Consider the following 11,191-nt stretch of genomic DNA (forward strand, 5'->3'; position numbering starts at 1 on the left):
CACTGTGCTCCTGGCAAGGAAAAGACCCAAGGGAGACTCCTAAATGAAAAATATAAACAAAACCCTGAAGCTACTCAGATCCTTAGAAGATTAGATTTTTGAAAATATGTTCTTTATAAGATAAGTTAAATGCATTCTTTCCCTTATTTTTTTCCTCTGGTTTGGTCACAGGTTGCTCCAGGCATCCAAATTGGGGTATTCAATCCCTCGCTTTATTGATCCTGACAGGGACACATGTTATGGTGCACTGTCCTCCCTGAGGCCACCAGTAACTGCAGATTTAACAGGTCCAGCAAGGAGAAGGAGAGGTTCCAGAGGCTGTCATTCAGCCTGGGATCCATACTTCACCCTTTCATTCTCATCCACTGCTCCACATATTTCATTATTGTCAGGGTGGGCATTACTTGAATTTCCAGTCGTATTGCAGAGCTCTTTCAGGACTGGTGGTTCTGGGGGGGGTTTAGTGAACATCTTGCAAGTTGGAAAATTACCTGTGAGACCAAACAATGCTCTTTCTGTCACATGGAAGAGAGACAGCAGAAAGAGTGGAAGTGTATTTTTATGTGAATTCTTCTTCCAAGGTACTCTGGGAGCTGATTTGGAAGGTAGGTGGTCTAGACATCATTTTTAGATTTTGGCTGCACAGAGACATTTTAGGAGTTTTTCTTTTCCCTTTGCTGATTCCAGTGATTCAGAATTCTGCTGTGAAAAACTCATTCTCTCACTTTTGGATTTACAGAGAATCTTCCTTCTGCTTTTTTTTTTTTTTTTTTTTTTTTTTTTTTTTTTTTTTTTTTTTTTTTTTTTTTTTTTTTTTTTTAGTTAAAATGTTAGATACTTGTAAAAATTAAGTACCTTGATAAAATGCTAGTGTGGATCGCAGCTTTTGTGCTAACTTTGACCTAGGCTCCATGAGTAGGTGTGCTATTCTGCAGGTTTGTAACTTGGTGCATTTAATCAATGTACTCAAAGGTACATTCTGTGACACAAACCAATGTTTATTTCATCAGGTTTTTATTTCTATTTCTAAGTAGCTTTTAACTGATATAGGACATAAAGACAAAATCAGCATGGGAGGTGAAAACAAAGTGGGTCAAAATTTAGCTGAGGATGAAATCACATTGTGTGGTTGAGCCTGAGTATGTTACCACAATCAGACTCTCACCACTTCCCATTCCCCCTGCTCATCCAACTCCTCCCTCATCCTTAGAGGGTGATTTGCAACTTCCCTTTCACTTGATCTGGTGTGCCAAACCAATGACCCTGCAAAGACTTTTATTTCAAGACAGAGCAGCTCACTGAGGGTGATAAAAGCACTTGATGTTTTTCCAATTTTTTGGGGGGGAGGTGGGAGGAAGGATCAGGGAACAACATTAGGAGCACATGCCTGGGAGCACTGTAGGGACGGGAGGAACGATGCAGGTGGGTGTAAAGCATAGGAGATCCCCTACCCAGTTTTCACAGCAGAAGTTACTGAGGTTGTGTTATATAAGAAAGAACAAAGGAAAATGGGCTTTAATCTGGTCCCAAATGGCTTTATTCCATGTATGCCTACTTCTCAGATTGTTACAGATTTATATGGATGGGAAATTTGTTTCATTCTTCCCATTGGCAGACAATGTTTCCTATTCCTAGTGCTTTCTCACCTATCCCTGGACAATATATTCTTTTCAGAAGACTTGTACTCAAGTATCACCTCAAGTAATTGAGTACTCAACCACAAAAAAAAAATTGGAGAATCTAAAGCAACTAAATACAACTTGTGTGAATACCTTAAAATTAGCAGTTATGTGCTTACCTGCAGTTATGCAATGGATAACACCAATTAACAGTTTAAAGAGCAATCTCTCCTGCTTTTCCTCTGGCCTCTGCTCCTCCTCTTCAGCCTCTGCTCAGTGCACATCAGGAGAAATGTCATGTTTCTCCAAATACCTCATGCTGTGCTCTGTAAAATAAGGAACACAGGAGCAGTAGGATGGGTGATGGCTCTGTGCTCTCTGACTCTTTGAACTCAACCAACTATTAATAAAGCTTTTAGCTGAAGAGGAGTGGTGGCCAGGCACTAGCTACTCTGCTACAGGGAACAGTGTTTACAGGGAACTTGTCATTCTTTCATAGCATCTGTGATGATTTTGCCACCCTTGATATACTTCCACACTTGAATGACAACAACATGTATTACACACTTTATCTTGTACACCAAATTCCTCTGTCACCAACCAGATGGGTCACAGTAGATCATAGCTGTGGCTGCACCTCTGAGAACCACATCACATTGCTTTCTTTTTCCTTGACCATTTTCTTATGAGCTGTGATATAGCAGCTTTGGTTCTGTGTTCATTAATAGTCATTAGCAGTCATTAACAGCGCTGCAGGATCTTGTACTAACAGAAGATATTACATGCATGTCTTCTGTGGGTATCAGCAGAATGGAACAGCTCATCAAGAGTTTATTCTGTCTTTAAGATTTTTTTCAGTGTTAGTATTGTCTTGATGTTGAAGGACAGTTGACACCTAGTCCAATGTGAAGTTAGAGAGATGATAACAGGTGATGCATAGCCTAGTATAGTGCCTAATAATAAAAAATTAAACCATTAAAACATTTTCATTTTGTTTGTTAGGGTAGTGTGAACTTATCCAAGACCAGTGTTTTTTGTTGTGTGGTCTCAGAGATTTTGATCTGGTACAGAGAAGACTAAAGCTGGGTGCATGATGATGTCACTCTGTGGCATTAAAAAATGTATACCTTCAGTCTGCTCTGACATCTTGGGAAACAATCTACCCAGCACTCTTCAGGAGGAGCCCTCATGTCCATCTGGGGATAATGCTCACCTGCTCCATAGGGATCTGTAAAAGTAAACCAATTACTCATTTAGACAGTGTTTGTACAGCACTTTGAAGATAAAAAAACTGTGCTACAGTTGTGATATTGTCTACATTACAATTCCTACGTAATTACATATTTTTCCCTGAGATTCTTAGATATATTTTAATCTTTCTGCATGTACTAGAACATTATTCTATCTCTAGCTAAACAGGGTGCTGTAGAAGTTTAGGGAAAGAAATTGATGTATCTGCTGTGTTATCCACCCTGTGCTCTTATGATATTTTTGTGAACTGCTTTCATCAAGCTAGTAAGGATTTGTCAAGGTGTTTACCTGTTGGGAATCTCAACATGATTTCTTGAGGGTGCAATCTAGGGCTGAGTTATGTGTTCTCCTCTTCCGCTCTTCTAACTATTCGTACATCAAAGTCTCCACCATTGTAATTCTTTCAGGCCTGCTCTTTTATTCAGCAGTTTCTGTACAAAACAAATGTATGTTGTGCTTAGAGTATACTGTATATCATATACATTTATCCACCCAATGAAATGAATACATTAAGTGCACATAAGCAGAAATGTCTTACTGGGGAAAGCTAGTGGTAGCTTGTGGCTCATGCTGCAGAATGTAGTGTAAGGAGTAGTGTATTGATGCTGTAAGACAAAATTTAACAATGAAAATTTTGGATGAGTATCAGGAAATATTTCTTAATACTGAGTTCAGGCAGTGGAACAGCCTCCCAAGGAACATGATGGAAAGCCCATTGCCTGTGTCAATTAAAACTAGACTAGTTTTAGAACTGGGGAATATACTGTAGGGAACAACCCTGCACAAGTCTAGATGACCTAATAACTCTTTTCCATCTGTAGTATTTATGCCTGAGATTCAGAGTTATGTACTGCAATATGATTTCCTCCTGACTGAGAAAAACTGAAACATTTTTCTTTCATGTAGGATTTCATTCACACTATCCAGAAATTTCATACACACTAAAAACTAGTAGGGGAAAAGAAAGCAGAACCAGGTCTACACATGGCAGTACTCTTAAAACACTGCTCAGACAAGAAATTAGTCCACTTGATTTGCCCCTGTTGTCTCAGCGTGGTTGCAAAAAGCAATCCCAGACATCATTCCCACAAATGACAACTTGAAGCAGGCCAAGCCTGGCAGACACCATGGACAGGGCAGGGTAGGGTAATGTTTTGTAGACAGAGGTCCTCTCTTCAAGCAGCAATCCAAGAATTTATCTTCCTGTGACAACTACTGAGTCCTGTCTCACCTATACCCGAAGTCATTGTTAAGAAGATGCAAAACTGATGTGCAGTTTCAGGGGAAGTAAAATGTTCCTAGCACACTTTAGATTTCTTTCTTGCAAGAGTCCTGGCAAAGTTTTAACATGACATTATTTTGAAATACAAAGAGGCATTGAGAATAATCAGTGATGCATCACGGAAAAGCCCATTTGTTTCCATTTAAGAGGGAAAAGGTTAGAGTAGTACATCATCTTGCTGCTTCCATTCTGTTCATTTAAGAAACGGTCTGTCCAGCCACTAATTGAGAAGTGAACTTGTACACAGAGAAACCAGCTTAGCAGTGTCAGTAAAAAATTGGTAATTTTCCCACTAATGAGATGCTGCATAATATATGGTAATATGGTAAAACAGCTCCCTTTCAAAGTGAAGCATGCTGTCTATCTGCTCCTTAAAGATTTCTTTACTGAAATATGAAAACCTGAGTTTTCCATACTTCTATTTCCTCCTGTTGGGTTTTTTTCTTTGCAGCATCCTGAAGTTGAGAGGAAACTTGTTGTAGCATCTGACCTTTCCTGGATCAAACATAACATAAAATAGCTGTTGCTCTGTAAAGACCTCCTTATCCTCCCAGCAAAGTCAACAGGAGTTTTACCATAAACTTTGGGGACATCATGGTGAGCATCTAGGGCTTGTACACTTGCAGTGTGGGCAGGAGGCCAGATGGGCTGGAGCTATAAGTCCACATTGTGAAGTCTGAAAGTTTGCATCCAACCTTTGTAGCCTGTCAAACCTCTGCACCCAAATCTGTTACAAGTCTCACTTAGCTTGCTCTCTCTTAATGCTTTGTTTAAAAACTTCTTCTATATTAGCTTGAATCAGCTTTTTTGAACATTTACTTACACTTATTTGGCTTTCTCTCTTTGCCTTTTCTCTTGTCCCTGATCTCATTCTTTTATCCATATGACTCCATTTCTATTTGCATATATGCTGCTATGAAAAAGATAAACTAACTAATGGTACCAGCCCTCCAGCAAGGACTTTGAGGGACTTTCTTGTCTCTCTGACTAATTCTTTTTGTGGCCTTGGGAAAGTCACTTATCTTGTCTTTCTTCGTTTTCCCATACAAAAAATGGAGTTAGCAAGGTTACACTGACATCCAAGAGACCCTATTTCTGCTGCACTGAGAAGTCAGCCATCTCCAAACACAGGTTTACTACATGTGAGTTAATTAAAAGCTAAGATGTTGTAATATTGTGGATTAATTTTAGCTTCTGTGGTCAGCACTGACCACATCACTGAGGGGAAAAAATTATGAATTAAAATGAAGAGCTGAAGAAGTCTTAACTACTTTTTGTTATTTATCATTGTGTTATTTATTGCTGTTTATCTTGTAATTATTGCTTGGGAAATAAAAAAATCTATCACTGCTCCGTGCCAGCTCTAACTGCAGCTGTGGATTTAAAGATGAAATTCAGGCTTCAGCCTTTCCCTGGGGCTGATGGACTTCTCCTTTCAAAGTAGGACACTTCTATCTGATGGCATTAACCATAAAATCCCCCATTTCAAGTCTATGATATCCTGAAGGACAACGGCTCATTTCATTTCTTATCAAGAAATCGGGCAGATCAGTCATATTTCCCGAATCAAATGACATTTTCAGAAAATTCATTTGAACCAAAAATGAGGTTTCCTCTCCACAGACTCCAATTAGTTTAAAAGTGGTTTTCTGATGAAAATTCTTGAAATAACTGAGCTGTATAAAGAAAAATCTATATCTATATATGTATGTATATAGATATATGTACACATGCACAGTCACTGTGAAAGCCATAGCCAGAGTACCCTATCAAGCAGTATAAATCTTTAATTTTGGCAATCAGCAGTAATGGTGAAATACCTTAAGATTTTTCATTGCTTCCTTCCCGTTTTTCTTCCTCTCATCCCATCACTCTGGCTATTCCAGTGGGAGTCAACGCACTCATTTTCTCCCTAAGTACACAAAATTAGCTGCTTATCTGTTGATCTTCTTACATGATCCTTTAAAAATCCTTTCTCTGTATGTGTGTCCAAGGCCGCTTTTGCCTTCAGAGGAAGCCCAGACAAGCCAATCCTCAGCCTTTCTCTTACCCACTCACAGGGGGCCTGGGCCTAATTAAATTGCTCTCAAAGACAAGAAGGGATGAATTTCCTTCTTTCCATCTCCCTTGTCACCCATTTAACTCAGCTGAGATCCATTCGTTCCTTTTTAGTTATGTTAAAATGGAAAGGGGGGAGCTTGGATTGAGGGGGTCGTGCGGGGAAGGGGGAGGAAAGTAGGGGAGGAGGAGCAGGAAACTCGTGGGTAGCGCTGCCAAGGTGCAGTGTCCCAGGCACAAACAAAGGAGCCAAACTCGAGTAAACGGGAGGAGAGTGGAAAAGAGCAAGCACCAGAACAGTGACTGGGTTTCTCTGGCTGGGGCTCCTCTGATTTTGTTTACTGTCTGTTTTTGTATTCAGACCAAAGAAAAATGTGGCATTAAAAAGACAAGAAAATATCTATGTACATTTCTGTGTATTTATCCACTCTTTCAGGGCAACGCTTGCTTCTTCCCCCACCCCTCCCAAGACTTTTCCTCGATGAATGAGGAAATTGGGATGACCCTTGCCTACCCATGAGGGGCGAAGGTGGAGGCTTTGGCTCCATCTGTGGTTGGTTGGACAGGGAGGCAATGGGGAGTGCTGGGGCAGCAGGACTGTGCTTGGAGAAGGACAACCCTTGCCCTGTCACTGCCAGGGTCCCCATACAAGCCAAAGCCCAAGCCTAGGAAGAGCCAAGCAATTAGCCTTTGAAAGTCATCCAAAGTTGTTGTTTTCTTTTTTTTTTTTTTTTTTTTTTTTTTTTTTTTTTTTTTTTTTTTTATTCTTTTCCATTCCTCTCCCCCCCTTTTCTCTTCTCAGCGCCGTATCGTCCTCCTCCATCACCCAAACCCCAAACACATCTAAGGAAGCCATTCAATTAAATCTCTCCTGGCTCCAGCTGGCTCCTGAGTGAAAGGTCAGCAGTGTCCGGGAGGGAGAGGCGCTCGCAAGGAGGAGCCGGAGACAGTGCTTCTGCTGCAGCCGCCTCTGTCTTCCCCTCGCCGGCCTGCCTGCCTCCCTCCCTCCCCTCACCTCCCCTCTTTAATGATACCCAATGGTCAATCACTCCCCAGCAGAGAGAGAGATGCCCTGAAGCATCATTGTGGTCGGGAGCGATCGATCAGGTTTTTTTTTTTTTTTAAAAAAAAAGATGATAATGATAACCCGTGGACATAATGTCAGTGAGTTTGCGGTGCCTCTTGGAGGCCGCGTGCGCTCTGTCTGCCGGCACCAAGGAGAGGCTTGGAGGGGCTCGAGAAAGCCTCTTCCCCCCACTGAGCCCACTTAGCCCTGCCTTAAAGACAGCTAATTAGACCGAGGGCTGTTATGTCTGCTTACAGCAGCGTGGGGGAGAGCAGGAGCGGGAAGGGCCTCATGCCAATGGCGAGCAGGGCTAGAGCAACCTTTGTTTTAGACGAGGCTCCCAGTTAACTGGAGGTAATCATGCAGAGGCACGGCCATAAATAATACATACCTGCGCTACGCGACCTGGATGCAGGCGGTCGTAAGGATGCTGCGGTGCGCGCCCGCGATCCTCCGCTCGCTGCCCCGCGCCCTCTTCGGGGGCCTTTATTTTGAGACAGATTAGTGCTCTGTATTGCCAGGCAGACAGAGGTAATCACCGGCCCACGCCCGGAGTTGGAGATCTGGAAATCACCGGGAGGTCCTTATCAGCATGCGATCTGAGCACCTGTGGATGCGTACGGACCTTTTAAAATTCTATTAGTATATGTCTGAGTAGATTGCGGTGAAAATACAAACAGTTCTCTAAAGAAAAACTGTCAGTCTCTCTGCCTAAATCTTCTACCCTGCAGCCTAAGCATGGACTTCTGTTTTTATGGATAAATGTGATTTGTCTTTTAACTGTTGAGATTACACAGTCACCCAAAGGACTGCAGACCCTACTTGGAAGAGGAAATCTTCCCTTTTTTCCAGTGTATACCTTATCAGAAAAATAATAATCAAACCTCAGGGCTCTCTGTCCCTTCCTTCCATTGAGGAGATATAGGACAAATAACTCCATAGCAATAACTTCCCATCCCAACATAGATTTTTTTTTGTTAGCATCACATTATTTTCTGCATCATTTGATGAACAAAACTACATTTTCCTCTGCACCTATTAAACTATTTGATGATGCCTTTTATTTTGCACTATAATTGGGAAACCAATCATGTGATAAAATGTAAGTTTGTTGTGAAATAAAATAAGCAATGTTGAAAACATCCAAATTATATTGTCCAAGAAAGTTTCTCAGATTTTTTTTCATTTAGGGAAATAATACTGTTATTATTTTTAAGTTTTTTACACTTTTGGAAAGAAATCTTTGATTTCTTATGCCTTTGTAACAGGCATAACAGTAATGCCTCATGATTCTGTCACTACCTTTCTCTCTTGCAGTAAGTTGGGTAACAAGTGTTAAAGTAGCTGTGGTCTCAAACAGGATGTTTATCTCTTTTCTTTCTTGGGCAGGTGGTTTCTGTATGTGAAATTTGGATCCATTTGCGTGATTGAGCCAGTACAGAAAAGCTGCCAGGAATATGTATTAATATACATTAGAAGGACTGAAAACTTTGTGTAGGCTTTGAGAAACACACAGAACAACATTTCATGCCATTTGGTATTCTGTGCTAAAGAATCACAAAACACCCACGTGGATTTTCTTAATAGGACACTCTTCTTTTTAATTAAAAACAGAGGTACAATTTCAGAGAAGGAGCTGAAAATTTATCTGACCACTTTGGAAGCCAGGAGACAATACACAGAAAACTCTGTCATATATTCAGAGCCATTAGAGATTCAGGTTTCACCCAGAACAGTGGTCACAACAATTAACTTTATTTTATTGTTCCCAAGCTAGTAAATCACTAAATGTGAAACCCCACAACTTCATAATCATGCAAGTTTAGAGTGTACATAGCAAGTGTATGTGGAATTCAGGAATTCCTTAACCTTTTGAAATCAGGCATTGCATTAACCATGATGAGGCGCCAATAGGCTGAGCTTAATTTCTGGATAAAATGCTATAATCTCATTTTTCTACAGGGACAAAAGGCTTTTTCATACCTGGGAACCAGTTAGCTGTGAGTAATGATGTTGTACATAAGGTCAACGATGACATAGCTTTTAACCATCAGTGACAGTCTATCATGTGCAAGTCTGTTCTAGGGAGATTTCTTAGAGCAAGAAGCCAAATAAAAAGGCAGAAAATGTAGTGTTTGGGAAAGTCTAGGTAACTTGTTAAAGAACAGAACTTTTCTACTTAATGAGGTTTGCAGAACGGCCAGTGAGGTGCAAAGCATTCCTCCCTTCTCCTGCCCACGCCCTTGCTCCCCAGAGCTTCGCTGTGAAGACAACACTGTTAGACAACAGTGAGCCAGGCACAGGTTAAAAGGGTGAAGGTGTTCTGGTCTTACAGTTCAGAGCTGGGAGTTCAGGCTTGGTTATTGCTCCTGAAACTCCAGCTAACTTCCCGTGTAACAGGGATGGGTGGGAGAGAAGAGAGTAGCTGCTAACAGTTCTCAGTTCCCTTTGCCACCCTCCCGTTCAGTTTTGCTGTTTATGGACTTTGAAATCTGCAGATGGTAAAAGTCTTAAGCTCTCATCCAAAGGCCACTGAACAACTTTCATCAGGCTCTGCTTCAGTGTACTTGAATTAATATTTTTTTAATCAAATGTAAATGTAGGAGTGTAAGAATGCTTTTCTACTGTAGTCTTCCAGACTAATCTCATTTGGTAGCCAAACTACTCGATCAAATAGCAAAAAGACCACACACACAAGCAGTCACTGATTCCCCATCGAGCTTTTGAATACCAAGTACTGCTAGATACCACTAAATTATTTCATGGTGTACTCATCTCCCTTTAGCAATACCAAGTAACAGGTTAGTTACTCTGGTACCATCGCATTTGAAACATCATGAACTGCTGTAGCTGGAAGTATGAAATCTTCCTGTCCAGCACCATGTGTTATTGCACTGTTCTCTTCATGAAACTAGGTTACTGGCTGCTGTTGAAATAATAAATAAATCCAGAGAGTTGTAGCTCTCATTATGGTTCCTTTGTTGATTTTTAACTACTTTGTTTCTGCTGTACTGAGCTGAAAAGTGCATTTTGTAGACTAACATCTAAAGCACTTTTCTCTTTCTTGCTTTATTCATGGCTCCTGTTTCATCCCATGTTATCTTTAGACTCTTCAGTACTGTCCAACACACTGTTTAGTTTCTCAGAGAAGTAAGTGGGTGTGAAGTAGTGTGTGAGGACATTTTGATTCCATTTGGCTACAAAACATCCCAGGAAAAATGAATTAACCTTAGCACTGGTACAAAATTTTCTATGCATTGAATTTGCAAATTATTCACCCAAATACTGAATTGACTACTCACTGTCTGAATAGATAACAGATGTTCAAAATATAGGGGCTTTGGTCATTAAAAATCATTTTAATTCTGCGTTGCTTGCATAGTACAACACAAGTGATGCAGAGATGTGGCTTACTTAATGCAGAAAGAGCTTAAAAAAAGTGATTGCAAGCATGCCCTCATAGTACTTTATTTCCTGTGGGTGATTTTATGTCAGATTTACTCATAGCTAAAATCAGAGTCTCTGCTAACTGCCAAGGCTGTAAAAAACAAAGTCAAGCAAATAACAACACCCTCCCAACCCTCACAAAAAACACTCAACCACCTGAAAAAGAAAATCCTATTCTGTCGCTTCTGTCATTTAAGTCATTGTCAGACTTCAAAATTATATTTGTCACTGATCTCTCTAATCACCTTTAATCTTCTAAATTTAATGAGTAGTTTTGATTGTATTAATGTCGGAAGTGCACAATGCAAGCTTTTGCATGATTTAAGTAGGACTGCACATGGAGTTTGCTGCTATACACTATGGATAAGGACACCAGAATCTGAGCTATTCTGATGTATTTGATGATATTATTCCAGTTGCCAGAAGGTAAATATTTTAGAAAAAAAAGTCCCACCTCAAATCATGCTG

The sequence above is a fragment of the Pipra filicauda genome, unplaced genomic scaffold (assembly GCF_003945595.2).
Source record: "Pipra filicauda isolate LSUMZ 115617 unplaced genomic scaffold, ASM394559v2 scaffold104_size2351352_pilon, whole genome shotgun sequence".
Lineage (NCBI taxonomy): Eukaryota > Metazoa > Chordata > Aves > Passeriformes > Pipridae > Pipra > Pipra filicauda.